Below are 26,091 nucleotides of genomic sequence, written 5' to 3'. Positions count from 1 at the left end.
CATCACAGCCCTGGTTGCATCAACTAATTATAGGCTGATAGAGAGGAGGGTTGTGGAAGAGGATGGAGAAAGGTAATGAGGGATAAGGTCACAATTAGAAAAACATTAAGGACATTTGATTGGGGAGGAAATGGGTTTCTGTCCTCACCCAAAGCTTACCCTTTTCCTGCTTCTATAGGGTTTAAATTGTGCCCAAGCAGGATGAGTAATGGAAAACCATGCCGCACAAATGGTTTGGTTTACATTCACTACAACCACTGGGGGTCAAGGTCATTGTGAGGATCAGGGCCTCGATATGTTCTAATTTTAGGAAAGTGCTACAAAACAGACTTGGGTTTTGTTTGTTGTCATATCTAGTTCTTGTGAAAACCCCATAGTCAAATCAGTAACGGGACATGGGTGTGGGGAGCGAGAGGGGGAGAGACTTGAGTTCTGCTCACAGCTGGCTTCTTGATAGGCCAGGACAAGTCCCATTAGTTCAGAACTTGAATTCCTGACATGATTGAGCTTAATTAAGTCATAATTGATTTGTTACTTCCCCAACCCCCTCACCGTGCCCACTCCCCAAACAGCCAGCTATTTTCTTGGATTCAGCTCTTTCTTTTGAAATTGATTTGGGTGGTGGCTCAGGTCTAATTTATTGCTAATCACACTTTGTTTAGCACCTGGCACATTTCTCTAAAGAATTCGAGAGGCTTATCTGACTCCTTGCACCTCATGTGGGGAGGCAAAGTGCCTCTAAAGATAAATTGAAGAATTGAGATGCTCGCCCCACTAACTCAAGCCAAATATCCTTTTGGCCTCACTTCTTAGCAGAGTTCAGTTGGAGATGGTGTTTTGCATAATTTTCTGGATATCTATCTAAGATTTCCATTTTACTTCCCAGCTGCCAAAACCACCAGAGAGTGGTCAGGTGATTTACCATCAACTGTAAGGGGTGAGAGAATCTGGCCAGCTCAGCCCCAGATTCAGGCTCTACACCCCGACGTGGAGCCTTGGAGTATCGGCATGTATAGAGCAGGACAAATGGGCCTTTCAGAGCCACCAGTGGCGAGAAAAGATGAAAGTAGGCCACTCGGGAAAGCACAAAGCAGAATTCTTCCACACCCGGTGTAATATTTTGCCACTGTGACCTTCTAAAATGATACCAGGTTGCACCCTTGCATTGTTGGAATGGTATTTTTGCAAAGAAATTCTGCACTTGCATTGATTCAGAACCATGTTGATGAGGGAGCTGGGGGCATGCATTTTCCCTCCATGGAATCTGACAGCAATCGCAATGACCTCAGTTCATATAAGCCTGTATTTGGCTACCATGCTGAAAGCCATGCATGTTAGAAAAGCCCAATCTTGCATCAAGAGCTGGCGTTGAGTCTTTCGCTGCCAGGCTTGGGGTGATGCACAATCTTAATTCCATCGCGAGAGGTTCAGTAGAAGAACCCGGGGGCACCTGGAAGCAAAGACCACCTTCTCCACTCGGAGATCAACCCCGCATTGGGCAGCCTGCCTCTCTGGTCCATGCTCAATTCAACTGGTACTCGATTAGCTTTCTTGCCGGACAGCTAAGTAGTAACAGATCTTTCAGTCCCAAGCTCACCACCCTTTTTGCGCTGGGGGAATTCTCTTAGCTGCACCAGGAGAGCCTCTGAGTGACATCTTCATACAAGATGTGCCGACAGTTTCATAACAAGTTCTAATGTTTGGCTCATCAGAAGGAGACTGAGCTACGTGAGGGGAATCTCATTAGTAAATAGGCTGGGCTTGCTGATACAAGATCAAACATTTCAAAACTGACACACACACATTTAAAAGAGCACTTTCATCACCATTAAATGGCTTTCATGCCATTTTTTTTTTGGGGGGGGGGCATCAGTACCTAATTCAGTAACAATGAAAGTCATATAAAGGGAACGATGCTACCAACTCCGTTATAAAACACCTGGAGCCACCATTGTGAGTTGTTAGCACTGTTTACTGACCCATCGTGATAACAGCCACACCTTGACATAAAGGCACTGGCTGGAGCTGTGGGTCCCCTTCAACGATCTGTTAAGAACAATTTCTCAGAAGCCTGCTTATCAGGGAGCTGGGCGCGGCGGCTCCAGTCTCCATGCCCTAGAATTGGCTATGCGTTAGGGTATGGCTGGCACAGGACAGAGTTTCTGGGAAGCCCAGTAGAATCTGTAATCAGGCCTGAACGCCACTTCTGATCTGATCAAACGTTTTCGAGCTGCCAGAGGAGAGCTGAGCCATCCATCTCCATAGTGTATGTAAAATCACCCAGAAATCGTGTTGGGGATTACGTTAGGAGTATCTTGGTCATAAAGGTTCATCATTCTCCTTCAGAAATCATTTGTCAGATTTGCAGCCCGTCTCCAACTGCAGGGAGGTGGACTTAGAAAGTGGTTGCTGTTTATTTACAGTTGAGGCCCTGAGCCCTAACTTGTCCATCCTTCCCAACCCTTTGTTGGGATGAAAATATTAAGTAGCCGCTTTTCATCAACATTTACTTGATGACTGCTAGCCAGCAATTTGTAGCTGTCAGCGTGGAATCTAAATGAATATTGACTCTTTTAAAGGAAGAGGTACAGAGGTTTCTAATAAACAATACATGGTAAAGGAAAAACCACCCACATATCAATATTTGTAATGCATTGGTTAGTACTCTAACCACCTACATATTGATATTTGTAATGCATTGGTTAGTACTCTAATATAACTCACGTTTTAATAAGGACACATATTACACAGTTAACTGTTTAGTTTGAGTTTCTCTACTTTAAAATGCATGCTTATTTAAAAGACAGAGTAATTCCTATCTTAAAGTAGATTAAATTACGAGATGTATAAAAGACAGATACTGTCACAGAATATCTATCGATAGTCAATGATTCTGAAGGTAGTAGATGTTCTAAGATTGCTTTATCACAGACCTACAGATATCGCAAGATTGCACAGAAAATGCTGAATGAATCGACTTTGCAAACAGTACAGATGTGTAAGGGAATGTGTCAGGGGACTCAGACTGGGAACCCCACGGGCAGGAAGGCGAGCCCTTTGGGAAGAGGGCAGCAGTCACTGTGCTGAATTCCTGGGACAAAGAGGTGATGTGAAGTGAGCAGGTGCCTCTTCGTATCCTCAAAGCTTTCCCTGTTCCTCATCTGGGGTCTGTTAGGCAAGACGTACCCTCCCCAAAGGCAAAACCGGCCACCTCTCCAGTGGCCCGTGAATACGGCAGGATAACCTACCAGAGCTTTGGCGTGAGCACGCGTGTCACCCGTGGATGACTGCCCCCACAGCCGCTGCCTTTCCCCGCCTCCCAGTAGCACCCGGAGGAGGGTTTCTGCCGTTCGCCTGACAGTGCAGCCCAGGCTGGGAATTCACCTCCAGATACACACCTGTTCCCCCAGAACAAGGACAGCTGAAACCTCTGATTTTAAAGCCAAACAAAAGCAAGCTGCTCCAAAAGGTTACGAGTCCCTACTGACCGAGCACAATCTTCTAAGCTGACAACGGTGCCATGAATTGTGTTCATTTTCAGGGCAACGCAGTGCACACTGAAAGGCTCCCGGGCCTCCCCGTTAGCATGACCGTGGCCAACGAGTCGCCCCCTGCCTCCACTGGGATGCTGGTGTCGCTGAATAGACCAAGATCGTGGAGTAAGTGCTAACCAACCCGCACGCCAACTTGCCCCAAAGTTATGTGAGAAGAGAGAAAGCAGTCTACTCGAAGGACTCTGCCCTCCAAATGGTCCTGCTTTTCCAGAGGCTTGTTGCGAATGAGGACCATTCACGAGGTAGCAACGGCAGCATCTATGGAGAGCTGACGATTCCTCAGGCAGGCACCGGCAGAAAGCTTGTAGGTGCGACACTCTCACCCACACAGCCTCAGGAGCGGGGGCGGTTGGGTCCCCATGTGTGGAGAAGCCACTTAGTGTCAGAGGTCCAAAGCATCTCGTCCCAAGTCACTCTGATGACCACACAGTGGACCCTCTCCAGAATTCAGACGCGCCGCCATAGAAACCTCCTGCCAAACAGGTGACACAGCTGTTCGCACACTGCCCGACCCTGTTCTGTGTCCCCATGTGGCCGAAGCCTCCTGTCCATGCCCGGCCACAGTGTGACACCCTGGCACGGCCTGGAATTAAGCGTGGGTTTTGCCCTGTGTTCACCTGAGAAATGTTAAAAGGAGATTTTCCCGTTGATTTAGTCCGTGAACTAAACTGAAATTATATCCACTTGGATGAACAGAAGTGAGGATTCGGCAAAACCTCAGAAGATCCAATTAAATGACCCTTAACACAAAGGTCACCGGGTCCCACATGCACCTCCAGGTGCCAGGCTGGCCCAGCCAAGGAACCTTGTCTTGGATGATAGACCTTTTCAACACCTAAACTGAACCACCTCAAAACCAGAGAAACTGAGGCAAACTCCACCTTATAAACCTGTGAATGTGTAAAGTGGGCGAGGCCTTTTGGAGGGTACTATCTGACACATTAGGTCAGGGTTGCAGGCAAAGTCTGTTCCAACCCCCTTCCTACCCTCCCCCAGTGAATTCCTAACAAATTAATTCCTACAGGTTCCCAGCCAGCGACTCCTACAAAGGCTGTAAACAATCAGGCCCAGGTACAGGCAGACGCGTCCTGTGGGCATGGACTCAGAACTGTCCTGTGGCTTTCAGGAGTTTTGCTCACAGCTGTTCTTAGCAGTTATCATAGAAGGGAAATACACGTAACTTCTCAAACTAAAAATGTGGAGACCAGGAAAGCGGGCATCTGTTGTAAACAGTGGGAGCTTTAGAGTCTGAGAAGGTCCTGGAGACGGACTTAGCCTGGCCTCACGGAAGAGGATGTGCACACTGGCACCACGGACTTGGGCAGTGTGTTTGGGTATTTACCTCTTGCTACAAGGCACCGGTTTCTTTGCTAAAAGCAGGTTCACACCTGTGGAAAAGACTCGGAAGTTCCTGTTCAGTTGACTCTCTCCCGCTGTGTGCCCAGTGACACAGTCTAGGAAAAGGCTTGACAAAGTTGTTTGCTGAGGGAGAGCTAAGCAATGGACTATTCCCAGCCATCCCCAGAGATGCAATTGGTCCACAACCCACGATCGCAAAGGGTATCTTGAGTGAAATGTTTGAAGGGAAACAAAGGTGACACAGCTTTCACGGGCCTCCATTTGGGGAGAATCTCAGAGGTGACATGGAGCCTTTCTCATTTGCATCCCGAATAGTAAGCCAAACCCCAGTGAGGGTACAAGGACCATTCTTCCTGACAAAAGACATGAGTTTCTAGCAAGCTCCCTATGGAGTTTCCAGAGACTGACTTCAAGACCAGGACAGAATGACTTGCAAAGTCAGGAGTGTTGTTGTTATTTCTCTGAGAAATATTTGCAGAAAAAAAGCCCAGAGACTAGTAGGTGCTGGATAGAAAGTTGGAAATGATTTTTTTTTTAAGCTGAAGAATATATTTGTCTTCGCTAGCCTTAAGTCTGGGAGAGGAAGTGGTCGTCCATCCGGACCATCCAGGGAGGTCCAAAGCCATGTTTGTTTTGGGAAGGTCGGGCGGGGAGGGATTTCCACTCCAGCGGGATTCAAGGGCAGGGTGACCTGGGTAAGCTTTCAGGACCTGTGTTTTGAATTCCATGAACTGTTCTGAACTTTCCCTTGAAATAAACGAGGCCCTTTTCATACCTCCTCCCTGTCCCAGAGTCCTTGCCATCTATGGTCCAAGGGTTCTGTGAAAGATGGATGTCTGCTCCCAAAAGAATGGAAGTGTGCAATTTAGAATGATTTCATCTCCCTGGGACCTGCTGCTGCCGCCGTGGGACTCTAGCACGCTTTGTGGGGCGGGAGGTGCCCTCTGAATGAGGGAAGGAGAAAGAGGTGGCCCAAGGGCCAGTCCAGGGGCGATGTTATTCATGTACATCCCACCTTCATTTGTGTATGCCAAAGAGGTTCTGGACTGGACTGGCCCGAGAGGTGGTCTCATTACAACTGAGAGATGTTGACTGTCTCTCATTTCTATGACCGAGTTCCCCGGGATTCCCTGCCAGTGCTCTCTGGAACGCCGACATTACTCAAAGCACAGCTTCTTTTCAATGGGTTTCCTCTCGCTGGGACGGGACACTGCACTGGGGTATCCATTCTTCCATGGGTTGGTTTGCAACAGCTAAGCAGAAGAGCCATAGACACCTGCCACTGAACTATGCACCATCCTTCGACATGGGACAAACCTGACGGCCCCTTACGGAAACGTTCCCATTGGGCCGCCTCAGAGCTGGTGCCGAAGGAACTCCTGAGTGTTTATAAGCGGTAAAAGAAGACTTAGCTTGTGTTAATTTGAAACATTTTACATTCTTCCTCGATGTTTTTAACCTCGGTTATAGCTAGCTCTGTACAATGTAGATAATGGATGCCTCTGTATTTGCCATGTACACTGATAGAAACCTTTGACATGATTGCCAGGCAGAATTAATGGGTTCAGTTCTAATATCAAAGACGGTCTTCAGAGTAGCGGTGAAACAAAAATATCTTCTTCCCCCTGCGCACAGTCACTCCGCCCCGTGGGCCTGACACATGGGCCCCCTGGAAAGCCAAGAGCAGACTGCTCTGTGAGCGGGCAGGACTTCCGGGCAAACCCCAAGCAAGCTGTTTAGATGTTGAGGCGGACAGTTCATTTACACCTAGGTCATGGGCATATCCTACAACATTGACTGAAAAGGCATGGGGGGGGGGGGATAAAACCCACAGGGTGCTCCGATGGGGCCACATCACAGTGAGAAATTAACCCTTAACTCTGTTGTCCAGAAACAAATGAAGGAATAGACTTCGCAGTGATTCAGATCAGAGGCAGGCCCCCAAGTCCAGCCCCACCGCTTCAGGTCGAGCACAACGGCATTAGGTCTGTGCATGCATTTTCATAGGGAGCTCACACGAACAGATCATTTCTCAGGCTCATTTCTAACGCTGGCCTTGTTAATATTTCATTTAGAACATACTGTGGAGAGGGTCTCATTTATATGACTTCCATAATTAATGGTGATAGCTTAGGCACTGCCTTTACACAGAGAGATCTCGTCACAGTGGTCGATGGGTAATGAGAAACAATAGATATTTCATTCACCAGCAGCTTGTTGCTAGTTAGTAGGAAATGATCGTGTGCTCTGTTGCTTTAATTGCCAGGGTACATAATTCTGCCTGGGTGTTAGTGAACATTTTAAAGCACTTGATGCAAATAGACTAGGAACAAAACAAAACCAAGTTTACCTTGATTATGTAACACCTTAGCATAGAAAGTTACACAGGTATTTTTTTTTAAATTGCATTCTATCATGCAAATATTACCTAAATATGCATGTACTGACGACTCATCTACTGTATTTTAGGAAATACAATTAGGCCGCCTTTCTCTTCTCCTATGTAGACTGTAAATAACTGTAGATCTTTCTCTTGTTTCCCTATGTAAATAGATGTAAATACTAACAAGCCATGCATGCTGATATCCTAGGCGATTTCAGGTAATTTTATAATCTGCAGGCATGTACTTGAACTGGTTTGTTAAAATGAAAAAGAACACAAAACCTCGCAAACTCTTTAAAGCTGAATAGAAATTAAAGGTTTCTTCCTAGACTGTGGTGGCTTCTTTTGTTTGCCGTCTCGTCCCTGAACCGAGTTCCCACTCAGCTTCTCTGGCCTTCTCCCAGAGACAACCTGGGCGGGCTGGGGGCCCGGGACAGTGGCTGGACCACGTGTCTTGGGTCTTTACACACTTGCCTTGAGTTTTCTAAAGAATCTCTAGAATCCTAAGATAGGCATTTTTGGATTTTTCTAGCAAAAGGATTTGGAGTAGAAAGCATTCATGTTCATCGTTCCCATAGGTGCCTTACGTCCCCCAAACCCTTGAAAGAACCCTGTCCTTCCTGTTGCAAAGATGCACAGATGAGTCACAGCAAGAATGGTATTTGCCCAACGTGACAAAACGATTAAATGCCTCCCAAACCCCCATTGGTACCAAGGCTCAGTGAACTTTTTCTGCAAAGGGTCAGAGCGGAAATATTTAAGGCTCTGCAGGCCATACCGTCTCTGTCACAACTGCTCAAATTCGCCACTGTGGTGAAAACAGCCACAGACATCAATACGCAAATGAACATGGTTCCAATAAAACTTTATTTACAAAGCGGGCCGTGGGCCAGATCGGGCCTACAGGCCTCAGTTTGGCAACCTCTGCTCCACACCCTGGGAAAACTCGGAGCCCTTCAGCAGACCGTTAGCCCTTCCCTTCTGAGCGTGTGTTTGAGGGGCTGCGGGGATCATGCGCTCCATTGAAAATCCCCACCACTTCCTTGCAGGTAGCTACGCTATTTGCAGAAGTCACAAAATAAGGAGGTGAGCAAAAATGAAGTCCCTTGAGCTTATAAATCAAGCTGTCTTCCTCAGACAAATCTCATTGCCAGGTTTCAATTTAGTTATCTTTTGTTTTCATAAATGGAGATGGAGAAAAAAGTATGAAAGACTAAGGTAAAAAAAAAAAAAAGAGAAAGAAATCGAGCGACACTCAGGCTTCAGTGAGGGGAAGGAGCTATTACCTCAGGTCTCTATGGAAACCAAGCGGCACACCAACTTTTTAATGGGTGGAAAACAACGCTTGTGTTTGAAGATGCTGTTCCTAAGTATGATGCTTCCGAGTAAATGCATTAATTGACAGTTTCCTTCAGGACTTTTTTATTGAAGTTTCCAAACTTAATTTGATGGCACAGGGAACTCTCTGAGCCCTTGAAGAATGCTGCAAAGTTAGGGCCTTAGAAAAATGAGCCGGCTCTGCCTCTGTGTGCACATCCAAGCCCGCTCTCCCGCAAAGCCAGCGAAGAGCCAGCCTCACTCCCTGTAGTTTTCCATTTAAAAAGCCCTCGGCATTCACTGTGGGATCGGAGAGACACCTCCTGACCCCTATTGAACAAGAATCAATATCGCCTCTCAGTCCTGGAGGGAACTGAGGAGAAGGAGTGGGAAGAGGAGAGAGCTGCGGGCGTTGCGGATTGGGCGGCCGTGTGGGATGGTGGAAAAAGCCAGGGAGCTGAAGCTAGAGATGCCTGAACTTGAATCCTGACTTTGACACATAGCAGCTCTGTGACCAGCCACAGAGCCTGTTTCCTCATCAATGAAATGGGCGTAACAGCCCATTCACGGGGCTTTGGGCAGGATCAGTGCTAACATTTTTGGTCATTTCCTGAGGACACAGATACTGGTTCAAAGGTAGCTACAGTTTTGTTTATTAAAAGTTAAAGAAGGAAGCACACAGATCAAAATCTCTCTCCTTTCCTTCATGCCAGAGACTTAACAGTAAAGGGGATGGGGGTAGATTGCTGCTTTGTAGGCAAGACATTCAAGCGACAGTTACCTCTCCCACCAGTCTTGCCCAGCATCTCTGGGTGCCATGCTGGGCATGAATGACCTGCTTCCAATCTCTTGTCAGACATTCTCCTGCTAGCTGGCCCGCCCTTCCCCCTGTGCCTTCAAGCTTGAAGCCTGCATGTCATCTACCTTTTGGCCTCCCCTCTAGAGCAGCGGTTCTCAACCTGTGGGTCGCGACCCCTTTGGGGGTCGAACGACCCCTTTCACAGGGGTCGCCTAAGACCATCGGAAAACACATAATTACATATTGTTTTTGTGATTAATCACTATGTTTTAATTATGTTCAATTTGTAACAATGAAATTGGGGGTCACCACAACATGAGGAACTGTATTAAAGGGTCGTGGCATTAGGAAGGTTGAGAACCACTGCTCTAGAGTCTCACCTTTAGCCGGATCGCTCAGCCCAGGAACAGTCTTATGGCAGTCACTTCTCAGCTCTTTAATGATCTCCCTTGCAAACCCATCCTGAGTCCTCACATCTCGGCCAGGGAGAGAGTGAGACATCACAGCTGCCTTAGAAAGTCTGTCCAGTGCTACAGGGGATAGCCAACAAAAAAACGAGTAATGAGACTGGGGAGGGCCTGTTATGTGCCCTGTTATGTGCCAAGGACCTGTTACTCAGAAGGAGGCTGAAGGAGACAAAGTAACTCACAGCCACATCGGTCCCTGGGACGTGCTGGAGCCAAGACCCAAACCGAGTCTGTCTCAGTTCAAAGGCCATGTTCTTGGTCTGGGTAATGCTCTGAGCCCACACCCTGGTCCCTCTGGCATCCTGAACTTACGCATAAATGAGGAAATCTAGCCCCATGAGGCTAAGTTCATACTCTTTCTCTGGGTGACTTGATCCCCCTGCTGGCCACGCCCCTGCTCACACAGCCTCAGGGGCCTTCCTCCTCCTCTCCAAGCCCACTCCTCAGCCCTCAGACCCTGGGTCCCAGGGGGCCGCTTCTGCCGGCATGTGATTTGGAGACCACCTCAGGAGGGGCCTGAGAGCCACCCCTGCCGCGTTCCTCTGCTTCCCATGCAGGGAGGCTGGCAGGGGACGTTCACGGCTGGGCATTCCGGGCCCATCTGGCTGCATGCACCCCCAGGGCGGCTCCTGTGGGGCCAACTGCAGTTGGAACTCTCCTGCCCTCACAGTGCAGGGAAGTGCTGAGCTCAGGACATCGGGGTTCCCCAGGGACACCTGACTCTGCCCTTTTTTGCCCCCTCTGGCTGCCACACCTGGTAGGACTCATCCTCTCACAGTCGCTGGCTTGTAAAAAGGCAAACAAATACGCTCGTAGCTCCCAGGCAAGATGTCAGGGAGGATACAAGCTCGCTGTGTAGCTGGCCCTTAGGTAGTCAAGGTGGTGGAAGATCTGTCCTCTATGCCTGTGCCCTCTGGGTCCCTCATTGCATGACATCACAAGGCAGCCCCCTTAAGGTAGGATTCCCACGTGGGGCCTGGATACCTTCCGTGGTACACTCCAGGCGCCAAGCCCCGAAATGTTTCTTGAATTCCTTCAATAGCCCTGTGTAGATATCATTATCCCCATTTTACTTACAGGGAAACTGAGGCTCACACAAGTGAAATGACTTAGTAACGAATAATTCTTGTTTGTTGAGTTCTGATTATGTGGCACCTGTCTATTGCAGGCTAAGGGACTGATGTGCCTTTACAGCTACCGGCGAGGGTCACCCTGCACCAGACCCTTTCTGAGGCCCTGGACATCCACTATCCCCAGTTATGGGCAGGAGCTAAAGCCCAGAGAGGCAGAGGTCAAAGAGCAAGTGGCCGCGTTACGAGCTGAACCCCATCCCTCGGGCTGCAGACCCCCACTCTTAGCAATGGCTCCAGGATCGACGGGAAGGTGTTCACTGTCCGAGTCAAGTGGGAGCACTGCACTCCCACAGGCCAAGGTTTTGCACTGTCGTCACAGTGGATCTTTGAGCAGCAATAAGGAGCTAACCTTTCGAGCATCCCAGGCTGACACTCAATGTTCTGTGGGTCCGCTCTCATGTATGCTGCTCCCCATTTGACAGATACGGAATCCGAGGTTCAGAAAGGTGAGGCATTGCCAGGGCACACAGCTAGCGGGTGGGGGAGCTGGAATCTGAACCTGGGCTGTCCGTGCCCTGAACCCCTTTGCTGGGTGGCATCTTGAGCCACAGAAGTCACTTCCCCAGTGGCAGGATGAGCATCTCCAGTTAGATGCTCTGCAGGGCGCTAGGCTCTAGGGTGTGATGCTAACACTGAGGTGGGAGCCAGGATTCCACTGCCCATGAGAAAATCATAAGGGAGTGAGTCCACTGGTTACCTCGAGTCTATGATCAGAGGATGGGGCGAGTCCCAGGAAGGAGCAATCTCTTATTAAAAGGACAACCTCTCTTATTAAAAGGACGACCTTTTAATAAGAAAAAAAGAGGAGGAGTTAATGATCCTTTCTTGTTTTTAACACTTGCTCTTCTCTAAGGCTGTTTCTTATTCCCTAGATTTTGGTAAAGAACCAATTGATTTAAACCGTTTTACATGAGGGCAGATCCGTAACTGCCCCAGATTTCAGTACCACTTAACCCTTCCCTCGAGGCTGAGAAGCACAACTTCCTGGTAATTGGAAAGCCAGAGCTTCAGATTCACGACCACAGTATCTCCAGGGCCCATGTATCAACCACTTCCCATCATCATGGTGAGACATACCCCGCCCACTGTCTATAGAGTGTTCATGTTTACATCATAATGAGTAGGAAGTATTGGGAAACACACACACACATACACAAATGAACAGCCAACCTATAGGTTATGTCTGGTATTATGAAATTGCCTTGCTAAACCAATACAAAATCTCAGCTTACCACCACAACCACCCCTTTGTGGGGATGAGCAGTATAATAGGCTAATTAAAATCAACTTTTCCTGGAGTTGCTTTGCCTTGCTTAAATGACACATCATTGAAAAACAGGGTTCATGACAGCGGCATATTGGTAAATATTTAACAGCTGGCTCACTGGAGCATGGAGAGGAGGGGGAGCCTTGATGTGTAGTGTCTGCCAAATCCTGTGGTGTAAATACTCTCAACATGACCAGCAGAATGCAGAGCTGGGAAGAGATCCACACAATCAGCTCTTGAAAGCTGGTGTGATTCTGCTCCAGAACTCAATTAGCTGATGGCCTACGGAATACAGCAGCAGGAATTGTTTGAGGAAGATCATGAGACATGACAAACACAGGTCAGGAACTCAGGGTCATAATACCATTGAGACAACGTGAGAAAGTAAGAACCCAAACCAGTATGGGTAGCTGGGGGCCAGAGTGACATAGACTTACGACTTTCAGATATTATTCATGTTGGTTCCCTTAACCTAAAAGCTGATTCCACTCAGGTGGCTCCCCTGGCCCTATGTAACCATAGTTACCAACATGTATTTAGTAATGAGTCCTTAATATCATTCTAGAAACTCTGCAACATCATCTTATTTACTATTGCAATAATTCTGCAAGGCAGACAATACGCCATGGTAGAGATGAGGAGGCTGAGGTTCAAGGAGTTGGAACCTGCTCAAGGTGACACAGAGCCCTTGCGATGCAGCGCCAGGGTCCACTCCCGGTCTGCCTGGTGCCAGGCCTCACCATTTCCCCGGCTCTCTAGGAGTTCAGCATCCTTGAAAACACCACGGGTTTGTGTTTTTTTTTTTCACCTTAGATCAGTGGTTCTCAACCTTGGCTGCACATTAGAATCACCTGGGAATCTTTTTAAAATCCTGATTTCTGGGCCTCATCCTCGAGCCCAGAAATCAGGATTTTAAAAAGATTCCCAGGTGATTCTAATGTGCAGCCAAGGTTGAGAACCACTGCCTTAGATCCTTTGTACTGCAAGTGAAATGCATATATGGTAACAAAGACAATATATGTCTCCTCCACCCAAATGCTTCCCATTGAGGGATACAGAATCAGAGATCCTGTGGGATTGTGGGTGAGAACAGAGGGTATGGAAGGAGGGAAGGAGGCTGGGTAGGTAGGGTACCAGGGAGAAGAGAGGACAGGGCCACCCATGGGACCGGAAATCTCAGGACGCCGAACTACTATTTTTCAGGTCTTGATGGAAGCTGGGCACGTATACCCTCAGAATTTACTCCATTTGCCCAACATCGCAAGCCTGGTGAGCAGAGATAACCCTCTGGGTATCCCAGACCTATAGTAAGGGCACCTGTTCTTAAGCCAAAGGCCCCTCAGGTGGCCTGTCCACCCACAGGAGGAGGGAAGAGGATGCTGTCTGCTCACGCTGCACTTCTGTAACCAGCAAAGGCGCCAAACCTCCAAGCTGCCTTTGGTTTTGTTACTTCCTCAAATGAAAGCACAAACAGGTTCCCACCGGTCACACTGCATGGGAAGAGTCCGCCCTAGAACCCAGCCATTCTGGTGTCCCCGCTTCTAAAGAGAGTATTTTAAGCAAAGATATCTTTGCCATCTGAGTTCACCAGCTCTTCCCCAGATGCGAGAAACAGCACTTTCAAATAAGACAAACCAATGATGTAGGAAAGCCAAAAAAGTGGGATTTTCTTTCTCTCCCCGACATAATCCCTGCCACAGGAACATCTAGATTCTAGAACGTCAAGTGCAGCCCGTCAGCTGATTTTACTCTGGGAATCGGTGTACGACCGCCTGGATTGTTCCCCCAAACAGCCCTCTCCAACCTGCCGTCACCATTATGCTGCTCATTGCTGGCCCTGTGGCTAGGGGCAAGTTCCTAGCCTGGGCCGGATGGCCTGCCTTTCCAGCCCCCTCCTCTCCCTGCCCTCCATCCCTGCACCCCAGCTACGTGGATGGACTCTAATTAGGGAGTTGTGGCCTCCAAGCCAGCCCAGGGCACTGGCAGGGGGGGCACTATGGGGAGCCGCCCAGATCCCCATCTGGACGAGGAGGAGCTCATTCCTCAGCTGCCGGGCTGCTGTTTGCTGAGGGCCGAGTCCTTCCTCGGGAGCTGCCCTCCGCCCAAAGGAGCCGCCTTGCCCATGGACACCCCGCCAGGAGGCAGCCCACACAGAGCCTGCCTGACCTCTTTGGAGGACATCTCCGAGGGTCACCCTGGCTTCAGTCTCTTTGGGACTGAAGTGCCTGCTGCTCCCACTCCACAGCTCAGCCCTCCTGCCTGCCCCCTCCTGCCTGCCCCCTCCTGCCTCTCCCCTCCTGCCTATCCCCTCCTGCCTGCCCCCTCCTGCCTGCCCCCCTCCTGCCTCCCCTCCTGCCTGCCCCCTCCTGCCTGCCCCCCTCCTGCCTGCCCCCTCCTGCCTCCCCTCCTGCCTGCCCCCTCCTGCCTGCCCCCCTCCTGCCTGCCCCCTCCTGCCTCTCCCCTCCTGCCTATCCCCTCCTGCCTGCCCCCCTCCTGCCTCCCCTCCTGCCTGCCCCCTCCTGCCTGCCCCCCTCCTGCCTGCCCCCTCCTGCCTCCCCTCCTGCCTGCCCCCTCCTGCCTGCCCCCCTCCTGCCTGCCCCCTCCTGCCTGCCCTCCTGCCTGCCCCCTCCTGCCTCCCCTCCTGCCTGCCCCCTCCTGCCTCCCCTCCTGCCTGCCCCCTCCTGCCTGCCCCCCTCCTGCCTATCCCCTCCTGCCTGCCCCCTCCTGCCTGCCCCCTCCTGCCTGCCCCCCTCTTGCCTGCCCCCTCCTGCCTCTCCCCTCCTGCCTATCCCCTCCTGCCTGCCCCCCTCCTGCCTCCCCTCCTGCCTGCCCCCTCCTGCCTGCCCCCCTCCTGCCTGCCCCCTCCTGCCTGCCCTCCTGCCTGCCCCCTCCTGCCTCCCCTCCTGCCTGCCCCCTCCTGCCTGCCCCCCTCCTGCCTATCCCCTCCTGCCTGCCCCCTCCTGCCTGCCCCCCTCCTGCCTGCCCCCTCCTGCCTGTCCCCTCCTGCCTGCCCCCTCCTGCCTGCCCCCCTCCTGCCTGCCCCCTCCTGCCTGCCCCCCTCCTGCCTGCCTCACTGCCCCACAGGCTGGGGTCCCCGAACACTCCCCAGGAACCGGTGTCCCCACTAGGCCACAGAGCCTGCAGCGGGGACACCAGACCTACTGCTAGTCGCTGGGTGACTTTGAGAAATGCACTTAACCACTCTGAGCCAGTGTCCTCGCTGCAAGCTTGAGGTAGCGGAGCAGGGAGGGGATTTGGAGAGCTCACTCAGACCAAGTACATCAGGCGCTGGCACCCAGCCCGAGGCGCCCAGTAGGCAGCAGCGGTGGAGGCGGCAACAGGAGCAGCGCAGGCTCTGGGCACTTGCCCCTCTCTGCCTGCCGCACCCTCTCTCAGCCTCCAGCTGGGGGATGGCATGCCCTCCCCTCCCCCGAAAAAGCACAGACTCTGGGAGGGCTTCTGGTTAGACATGTGGATTCAATTCAGGCATTTCTGTCTACACTCCCTCCAGAAAGGCTATTAAGGAAAGTGTCATAAAGAGCAAAACTCGGTGACGGAGGAAGGGCAGCAGGAGGGTAGGCGCTGGGAAGCGGGGGCAGAGGGGAGCGCTCCGACTCAGCAGAGCGGGGCCTGCACTGCGCCCACTCCCCCGGCAGAACGCAGGACCCCGAAGGAGGTGACCAAGGTTGGGACCAAAAGAGGAGAATCACCGAGGCTCCGAGACACTGCATGCGAGGTCTGAGCAGGGTTCTCACGTGGGGCAGCTATTCGTTAAACAGCTTCTGTCATTGCCAAGTTCAGATGTCAACTCCCCCGTGAGTTTATGAGAGAAACCTCTCCTCACATCACTGCCCGTCCTGAATCCGGTGTGTAGTTGGGTGTGTGCTCTTGGGCTAGGACCCCTCTGAGAGGGGCCGCTGGCACCCAGCCAGTGCCTGGCACACGGTGGGTAGCTAACTGTTTCTAAAGAGATGAATGAAGGCGTGATTGAATATCCTAGCAGAACAAAGAAAAATGTATCAATCAAACTCAGTGCTGCATAAACAAAATGACTGGTCAAGTGATTTTCTTTCCAAATTATTATTGGTGTGGTTTTGACACAGTTGTTTTCAGCAAGCTATGACTCATATTGGAGCTACATTTATATGATGCCGATTATATGCCAGACACTGATCTAAGCTTCATATCTTCCTCTCTCTCTCTCCTCACGCACACACAGAGTCCTCACAACAGCCCCGTGAGATAGATTTGCTATTAGTCTCCTCTGTTTACAGAAAACCGAGACAGAGAAAAATTAAGGAACTTGCTGAAGTCTACACAATTAGTAAGTGGCAGAGCTGGATTCGAACTCATGCCCTGAGACTCCAAAGGCCATGCTTAGCACAGAAGGCGAGGAGCTGAAGTCCTGGGGAGCTTTCTCTTGTCCCTGAACTTGCTTTCTGCGAGGCTCCTAATCCTTGGCGGTAGCTGTTGCTACAGACACTTTGGGGTGAAGGGAAAATGGGCTCAGGGAGGCCACCCAGAGTGTGAATCCAGCAGAGGAGACGCAATCTCGAGGCCTGAGCATTCTGACCTCTCCTCCTAGCCCTGGAGAGCCAGTGTGTGGGAGCACTGCCCCTCTACAAGCAGAGGGTGAGGCCTGATGAAACCCTCAGAGCCAAGTCCTGGAGGAGTGGGCTGTTTCAGGAAAGAACTGACCAGAGCCGCATCCACAGGGGATTTGTGGCGCGGGGGGGGGGGGGGGGGGGGCGGGGCGGGGGGGGGGGCGGGGGGGGGGGGGATGAAGCAGGGCCAGGTGAGTTTTACCAGGATTTATGAGGTAAAGCATACTCTTGACCCCCTGATTCAGCTGCGCCCAAATTCCACCCCTTTGAGAGGTCAGGCTTTGCAATCTTCTGGGGATCCCGTCTTTGCTCAAAGAGGAGACCTGCCTTCTTTTCTTACCTATCAGTGGGGTCCCACCTGGGCTGCTAGCTGGCTGAGCGACTATAATACCGAAAGGGGTGGGAGTCTACCTGCAATATTCTGAAAAGCCCAATGAAAAGCTTGCCTTAGCTAAGAGACCACACCGGCTGTTACTTATTACATCCAGTTTGTTGGCTAATCACCTCTCATCTCTGAGTCCCACTGAGGCAGGAAACAGGGGGGGTCTCTGTAAAGACGAGGCCCACCACCAAAGCTCTTTTTTTTTTTTCCATCGGGCCTCTTCTTCAGTCGAGTTTCAGCGAGACAGGACGAGGAAGAACGGCGGCGGCCAGGTCTCCTGGCCCCGGGCATGCACAGCTCTGAGGCTGGGAGCTCCCGTTACACAGCACACAGCGCTGCGTTCTCACGACAGCCTCTGGGGCGCTTATCTTACCCTCATCTTCCCCGGCCCCGTGGGACCTGAGGATGCAGAAACGGGAGCATGAACTTTGTTCTGTCCCATTCCAGAGCCTATGCTTTTTACTGTGCCTTGTACGATTCCAGAAGCAAAAGAACACTCTAGAGCAGTGGTTCTCAACCTTGGCTGCACATTAGAACCACCTGGGAATCTTTTTAAAATCCTGATTTCTGGGCCTCGTCCTCCGGAAATTCTGTTTCGTTGTTACTAATGTTGTGGCCTCACCCCATAACAAAGAAACAGAATTTCCGGAGGATGAGGCCCAGAAATCAGGATTTTAAAAAGATTCCCAGGTGGTTCTAATGTGCAGCCAAGGTTGAGAACCACGGCTCTATAGTGAGAATGACTCTGGACCAGGGACAGCTGAAAACCGGCAACTCTTTGATGATTCAAACCATGGAGACCAACTTTAGCCAACTATTCAGGAGCCAAAGTGAAGTAGCAGAAAGGTGTGAGTGTTGGGGGTGGGGTGTTAAGGAGTAAAAGGGGACCTTCTCCTAATTCACCTTCTCCCCAGGCCCTGGTGACAGTAGGGGCTGGTCCTCCACCTCAGCCCTGCTGCCACATGAGGAAATTGGAGCTCAGAGAGGTTAAGCAACTTGCCCACAGACACACAGCCAGTAAGTAGCCGAGTTGGGATTCAAATGTGAAAAGGGATAGGTGGGCTCTGGAGCCCATGTTCTTCTCACTATTTTGTCTCTAACAGTGAGAATAAGCCAAGAGGGTGGGCCCCGCGTAGGAAATAGAAAATGGAGGCAGAAAAATAAGTAAATGAAACCAATGCGAGAAAAAGGCTGCCCTCCTAAACATGGTGCCATGATGATCAGCTTTGGTGTTGCTTCTGAGTCACCTTGCTACCTCCAGAGAAATCTTTCCACACTGAACCTTGCCCGGGTCAATAGAGACCTCACCAGGTCCGACCCCACATCTCTTTCAACGGTCAAATCACCACTTGCACTTTACAGATGAGGCCAAAATATCCAACAGGCAATAAGCTGCTTGGAAAAGATTGTATTCACACACATCTCCCCAGCATTTAGCACTGGGCCTGACAGTGACCATGTGATTGATGAATGAATGAATGAATGAATGAACTGAATGAGGAACCAAACGTTGCTTGACGCACTTTTTTGCCCCTTTTCACACCAAAGGGAGGCATATTGTGGCAATGACTCACCGGTGGTTACCCAGGCTTTAAAAATACATGCATCCCTTATTAGAACTGGCAGGAGCATCCTCTGTCCTGAGAGCAGAGCGCCCTGCCCACCTAATATTACATGAGGTGTTAACTACATTATCTGGAAATACCCTGTGACTAATTCCCCAGCCCTTATCTGCAGGAGAAGAAAATTGTCTCTAGCACGAATGCCCCAGATTCCTGGTCAGTTTATGTAAGGAGTTTCAAGTGATTGCGGTATTTTAAGCCATTTTTAGCTTAAATCACCTGATGTGTGGTGAGTGCAGGAAACCTGATCTCTTGCTCCCTTTCACTCCCTGTTTTTCCACTAATTTTGTTTAAACTACTTACTGCACCCTAAGTACCTATCCAGTGATGAGCAGGCCTATCAGGACACATCCCCTCGGCTGGTATTTTTTAAAGGGGGATGATTTATTTAGTGGATTATTTTCCAGCATCATTTCCCTCCACTCCAAGGTCCATTACATTCTGGGTGACCCACACTCACCCAGGGGGAGGGGAGGGCCTTTACTCCCATCACGGCCTATCCTATCCGGTGGCTTTGTAGATTGACAGCTCTTCTCCCCAGTCCGCATAGGATTTCATAGACACCGTCTCCAAATTATGTCTCAAGTGATCCTCAGAGATTGGGCAGAAAATGAACTTCCACCACCTTTGTCCAACAAGAGGTGAAAACTGGGCTTTTATAAAGTAGCTGGGGGGCCAGGGGCCTTTCCTTTGCACAGTTATAGTTACTTTTCATGTGAATCACACACACACACACACACACACACACACACACACAGAAGAACCAAGATGGCGGCGTAGGTAAATGCCAGTATGTGCCGCTTCCCACAACCACCTCAAAATTACAACTAAAATACAGAACAACCATCATTCGGAACCTCCCGAGAGCCGGCTGAACAAGCCCTGCAAACAGAGAAGAGGAAAGCGCACAGACACTGGAAGGAGGGCGGAGGCGCAGAACCCGCTGGTCAGGCACCACGTGCGGCTTTTATAATTGGGAGGAAGATAGTCTCTGCAGAGTTCCCCCTCCCGCCCCCTCCCACCTCACCGGCCCCTGTGAGGAGCAAGGGGTCCCAAACCCCCCCAGCAGGATTGTGGCTGAGGAACACGAAAGCTGCTGGAGACCCAGGCGGGCGCACAAACTTACTTGGGCTCCATGTCTCTGAGCTCCAGCGCCTGGCGGCTTTGCGGGAGCCAGACCACACAGGGAGGAACTGGACTGTCTGGCACTGGAACAGAAACTCGGGGCAGCTTTCCTCCAGACCAGGGTGCTCGCAGGGGTCATTGTTGCTGTGCTGGGACCTCTCCTGTCGCAGAGCTGACTGGCAGCCATAGCTGAGTCTCTCACAGCGTGGCTCACACTGTTTGCTCCACCATGTTGATTCCCTGAGACCCCGCCCCATCCAATTTAGAGCCCTCCCTAGCTGTTGGCAGCAGCTTTTCCATATTATTGGCCTGTCCTGGCTCAGCTTCAGACTTTGCTAAAAGGTCTCAAACAAGATGCAGCTGGTGTCAGTGTGCCCCAAACCTATCAATAAAAGGCCCCAGAGTAGACCCAGCACAAGCCCCAGCCTGCCTTGCCTCACAGCTGGGCCTCGCCTGGGCATTTCTTAGCCCAATACAGATAACAGATCTCTCTGTAACTCCCCCCAGGTGGCCCCAGGCAGTGGCTGACTTTGCACCTTCCTGGAGGCCCTAGGGAATAAAACTAAAAGAAAAAAAGACCGTACCCTTTCATGTACTGATGTTTACTTTGAGTTTATATTCGTTCACACAAACACTCCATCCATGCTTTTGTTCCGGCCCTCTGGTCCAGTTTAAGAACCCATTGTGGCCCTCCAGTCAAAAAGTTTGCCCACCCCTGCCCTAGGGCCAGTGCACCTAGTGGGCAGCTTCAGCCCATAGCGGATTACAACTCTACACGTCCACAAGGGCACTCAAGGGGCAGGCTCAGTGAGCACCGAAGCCCCACTGAAGCAAGTCCTGCGCCACAGGGGTGTCTCCTGCACAGCAGCTCTCCCCTGTAGTAGCAGCTGGTCCTCACAGCCAACTGGCCTGGAGGTCAATTCCTCCCCATGATGCCAACAGCAATCAAGGCTCAACTACAAGACTGTGCACACAGTCCACACAGGGGCGCACCTAGAGTGCCCAGCTCAGGTGACTGGGGAGGCTGAGCACGGGGCCCTACAGGACACCTACTGTACAGGCCACTCTACCCATTCCAGGAGACACAGCAGCTCTGCCTAATACACAGAAACCAGCACAGGAAGCAACCAAAGCACGGAGACAAAGAAACATGTCACAAATGAAAGAAATGGAAGCAAGCAAACTACTAGATGCAGAGTTCAAAATCATAGTTATAAGGTTACTCAAGGATCTCATGAGAGCTTCAAAGATCTTAGTGAGAATGGCAAAGACATGAAAAGGGGCCAGTCTGAAATTAAGCACACACTACCTGAAATAAGTAATAATTTATAGGGTTTCCACAGAACAGAGGATTCTAAGAATCAAACAAATTGGAATATGAGGGAGCAAAAAACACCCAATCAGAAGAGCAAAATGAAAAAGAATCCAAAAATATGAAGATAGTGTAAGGATCCTCTGGGACCACTTTAGGGATCCCAACATTTGTGTTATGGGGGTGCCAGAAGGAGATGAGAGAGAGCAAGATACTGAAAACCTATTTGAAGAAATAATGACAGAAAACTTCCCCTATCTGGTGAAAGAAATAGACTTATAAGTCCAGGAAGTGCAGAGAGTCCCAAACAAGGGGAACCCAAAGAGGCCCACACCAAGATACACCATAATTAAAATGCCAAGGGTTAAAAACGAAGAGAGAATCGTAAAAGCAGCAAGAGAAAAGCAGTTTGTTACCTACAACGGTTTGCCCATATGACTGTCAGCTGATTTCTCAACAGAAACTTTGCAGGCCAGAAGGGAATGGCAAGGAATATTCAAAGTGATGAATAGCAAGGACCTACAACCAAGATTACTCTACCTAGCAAAGCTATCATTTAGAACTGAGGGTCAGATAAAGAGCTTCACAAACAAGAAAAAGCTAAAGGAGTTCATCACCGCCAAACCAGTATTATATGAAATGCTGAAGGGTATTCTTTAAGAAGAAGACGGAAGAGGAGGAGGAGGAAGAGGAGGAAGAGGTCGAGGAGGAGGTGGAGGAGGAGGGAAGAGGAGGGATAAAAGTATGAACAGTAAAATGGCAATAAATACCTATCAACAATTGAATCTAAAAATCAAAATAAGACAAGTAATCTAATGAACAAAATAAAATGGTGAATATAACAGAATCAGAGGCATGGAAGCATCGAACAGACTGACAAATCTCAGAGGGAAGGAGGGGGAAGGGGCAGGAAGAGATTAGCCAAAGATCTTACCTATGGACACAGACAATAGGGCGGTGAAGGCCTAGGGCAGGGCAGGAACCCGGTGAAGGGGATCAATGGGGCGGGGCAGGGGGAGGGGGGTGGAAGAGACATGTGTAATACTCTTAACAATAAAGATTAAAAAAAAATAACATTCAGAAAAAGCAAAAGGCAGGATGCCCAGTAGATTTATCAGGATCAGTGACTGGTTTGCACCTGCAGCCTCGTCGGCCTTTTCCTCCCATCAGCAGAAGTCACCGTTAGTGTGCCTTTTCTGATGTACTATAAACACATCACCATTGACATGCTATTTTGTTTAAACATGTAGGCAAATGAGAGAGTTAGCCACCGTTCAAAAAATTCAGGTAACACCAACTAGTTAATCTTCTAATTCAAGGCAGGGTCCTCAAACTTTTTTTTTTTATAAAAGGGCAAGCAGGAAATATTTTAGACTGTGCAGGCTTGCGGTTACAATTACTCAGACCTGCTGTTGAATGGCAAAAGCAGCCATAGACTATACAGAAACAACTGGGCTAGCCTGTGTGCCAATAAAACTTTATTTACAAAACCAGGCAGCTGGCAGCATCTGACCTGTGGGGCCACACTTTGATGTACCCATTCTACTGAATATTAACTACCCAATCATCAAAGCAACATCCACTAGTTCATCTTCTTAATGGCTTTCCTTCCTTGATGACACTGACTTGTTTGACTAACTTTCATGCCAGTTTAATCCAGGAAATATGTTGCTAACCCCGCCCCCAAGGGCCTGAATATCTAGAAACACATCAATAAGTCCTGTGGTCTTTGGAATTCATATTCAGACCCCAGGCAGGAATCGGCGCCTAATGGTTCCACATTAATTCCTGTAAATATTTCCTACAAAGAAACAACTTGTTATGAAATCATTTCCATGGAAAGATAAAATAATGGAGCAATCAAATGCCTCCCAATGAGCCCATCGTTATCCTCCTACTCCATCCCACTCCCAACCTGTTTCCTAAAGCTACATGGAGGATGGCACCACTGGACACTTTGAAAGAGTTAAATTTCCCAGAAAAATCACTCAGGTCTTATCAATTGCCAAATCCCAAATAATCACACACAACTACACACCCCTGCCCAGGACAGCCAAGCCAATCCAATCAGATGGAAGTCCTCCCCCAACCACAGTCTTCATCTCTCCTCCTTAGAACATCTGTTGTAAAAGGAGAATGCCGAACCCCTTAGATTAGAGCAGGAATTACTGTGAATAATTATTCCTGAAAACAGATGCTTTCCTAATGTGCTTCTCAATGTGCTCCGCATTTCAGAAAGTTCATGCTATTTTGGAAGAGGAGGAACCACACTGGCGACAAACAGCCCGGTGCCCCCGTCTCATCACCACCTCTTTCCCTGTTTATATTGGGAACATTTTCTCTCTCTGAAAAAATATTTCATATTTATTTATTCTTTCTTTTTTTCACCTGCAAGTCTCTGCCAACTCTTCCATGTAGAATCCGAAAGCTTTCCACTATGTGTCACAATATAGATTTGGATGCAATAAAGACTATAATTATTGAGCATTTATGAGAAATAATATTTTCCCTCCGGTGCGTGTTAGCTCGGCTGTTCACACACAGGCGTGAATACTAATGCCTGCAGCTTACCCTGGCACCGCCAACATTTGGGGAGGAAAAAGGAAGAGGAGAGGAAGGTGAGGAAGGTGAGCGGCCCGATCCCGGCCCTGGTTAAGCAAGTCCTGAGCCCCACTGGTGTCTCGAGGGAGCACTGTTGATTGGGGGTGGGGGGTGGAGGATCCAGGTGGCAATACGCTTTTGGGATTTAAACACCAGGCCTCTGTGCTAAGAAGCGTGGGACTCCCCCCCAGCACAGGCCACCGAGCCCTGCAGGTCCTGCTCGCCCAGATGGCTTAGAAGGGCTGGATTGCTGTAGAAACACGGAGCTGAAGGTCTGCTGCCCGAAGTGGAGAAATTAGGCAACACAAAAGGAAGAGGATCCTCCGAGGCACTTAAGGTCATCATTTGTAATTTCTCCACAAAATGTTCTGAGCTTGGTCCCCATCCAAATATTCCGGGAGAAAGGGATGCTGGAAACCTTGGAAATCTAGGAGAACGGACTGTTACTAAAAGGCAGAACAAGCGTTTGCAATGGGGCTTCATGGGGCTTTGCCCCGGCACTCGTGGCAGGAGGCTGTGTCTCAAACCACAAACCCGAGGCCAGCCCAGGCCCTGCCTCCTGTGACATTTCCTCTCGGGCACCGAGGGTAAAGGTGGCTGTTTTGATTTTTATCAAGGGAGGCCCCACTGTCCCCCTTGTCCCTTCTCTTCTCCCTTGTCTCCGAGTTGCCAAGCCCAAGGCTTGGGTTTTCCTCTGAGGACATGCCCGGAAGGAAGAGAGGGGAAGAGTGACTCCTCCAACCGGCAATGGCAACCACCAGCAGCTCCGGGAAGAAAGGGGGAACCACAGAGGAAGGCGAGAAGGAATCTGTCTGAATAGCACGGAGTGCCTCCCTGTGTGAGAGAGATAGTGGGCCATCAGAGATAACAAAGAACATTCTGCTTTGCTGCACCCATGGCTGAGGCCCAGAGAGGACTCACAGCTCAAAAGAATTCATTTGTGATATTCTCTGTTTCTGTTTTCAAAAATACAAGAGAAAGGAGTAGATTTCTAGTACTTTGCCCATTGGAGGTAGATGATAAATGCCTGTTAAATCCCCGTTGGGGGCAGGAGAATATTATTACTACAATATTATAACTACAATATTTTAACTACCATATTTAACTACATTAGATGAGCCCCTTTAGCTTTCATGAAACTCTATGTGATTAGCACTGACGTTAGCCCATTTTACAGAGGAGGAAAGTGAGGCACACAACCCTCCCAGAGCTGGTCCCGCTCCGCTCTGAACCTTCCCAGTGCTGCCTTCCGCTGCCCCGATCGCATCTGCTCACGCAGCTCTGGTTTTGGAGATGTTGTCACATGGCGATACTATGACACCTGCCACACTGCATGTCCACTTTGGGGCTGGGAATAAACATTCATCCCAGTGGGGAACAGGAGGGAAGGGGGAAGAGAAACAAGTGCATATCAAGTGTCCCCGAGTCTCAGTTTCCAGGTTAAAAGGTTGAGGGGAGGATTCGAGGACACGTTCGCCGTCTAGGAAGGACAGCAGATGCTCCATCCATGGCGACTGGGTGGTTGGTGTTTGTAATATTCACTCTGTGACCACTTGCTACAGGTTGATCGGTGTCCCACAGAATACGCGTTGGTGTCCTAACCTCCAGCACCTCAGAATGTGGCCTTATCTGGAAACAGTCATTGCAGAAGAATTAGTTAAGATGAGGTCACACGGGAGTCCAGCGGGCCCTTCATCCGCATGGCCGGTGTCCTTGCGAGAAGAGGAGAAAAGGCAGAGGGACCAGGCCCTGCGACAGTGGAGGCAGAGATTGGGGAGCTGCAGCCACGAGCCAAGGAACACCGATGTTACCAGCAAACACCAGCAGCTGGAAGCGGGAGGAAGGGTCCGCCCAGGCCGCTGGAGAAAGTGACCCCTGGGTTTTGGACTTCTGGTCTCACTTCTGTGCGATAAGAAATGTGTGTTATCTTACGTCACCCACTTTGTCCACTTTGTCACAGCAGCCTTGCGAAATCATAGTTTACATTTACCATCCATTTATTAGCGCCGAAGGAAGTCAGCTTAGCCCTGAACATGGACGAGTAGAAGGCTCACACCTGAGCCACGATGGCGAAATCACCCACCGTCAGCTTATGACACTACAGGCCACGGAGAAAGAGAGCAGAAAACCTTCCGAATACACCTTAGCAAGACCGGCAGAGCTATC

General features: G+C 49.9%; 1 protein-coding gene across 2 annotated transcripts in view; it reads right to left on the bottom strand.

The window, feature by feature from the left end:
* Positions 1-26,091, bottom strand: part of WWOX (WW domain containing oxidoreductase) — a 931,628-nt gene that overhangs the window by 3,364 nt on the left and 902,173 nt on the right. The window lies entirely within an intron of this gene.

The sequence above is a fragment of the Myotis nattereri genome (assembly GCF_964212035.1).
Source record: "Myotis nattereri genome assembly, chromosome: 15".
Classification (NCBI taxonomy): domain Eukaryota; kingdom Metazoa; phylum Chordata; class Mammalia; order Chiroptera; family Vespertilionidae; genus Myotis; species Myotis nattereri.
This window is presented reverse-complemented; position numbering and strand designations above follow the sequence as displayed.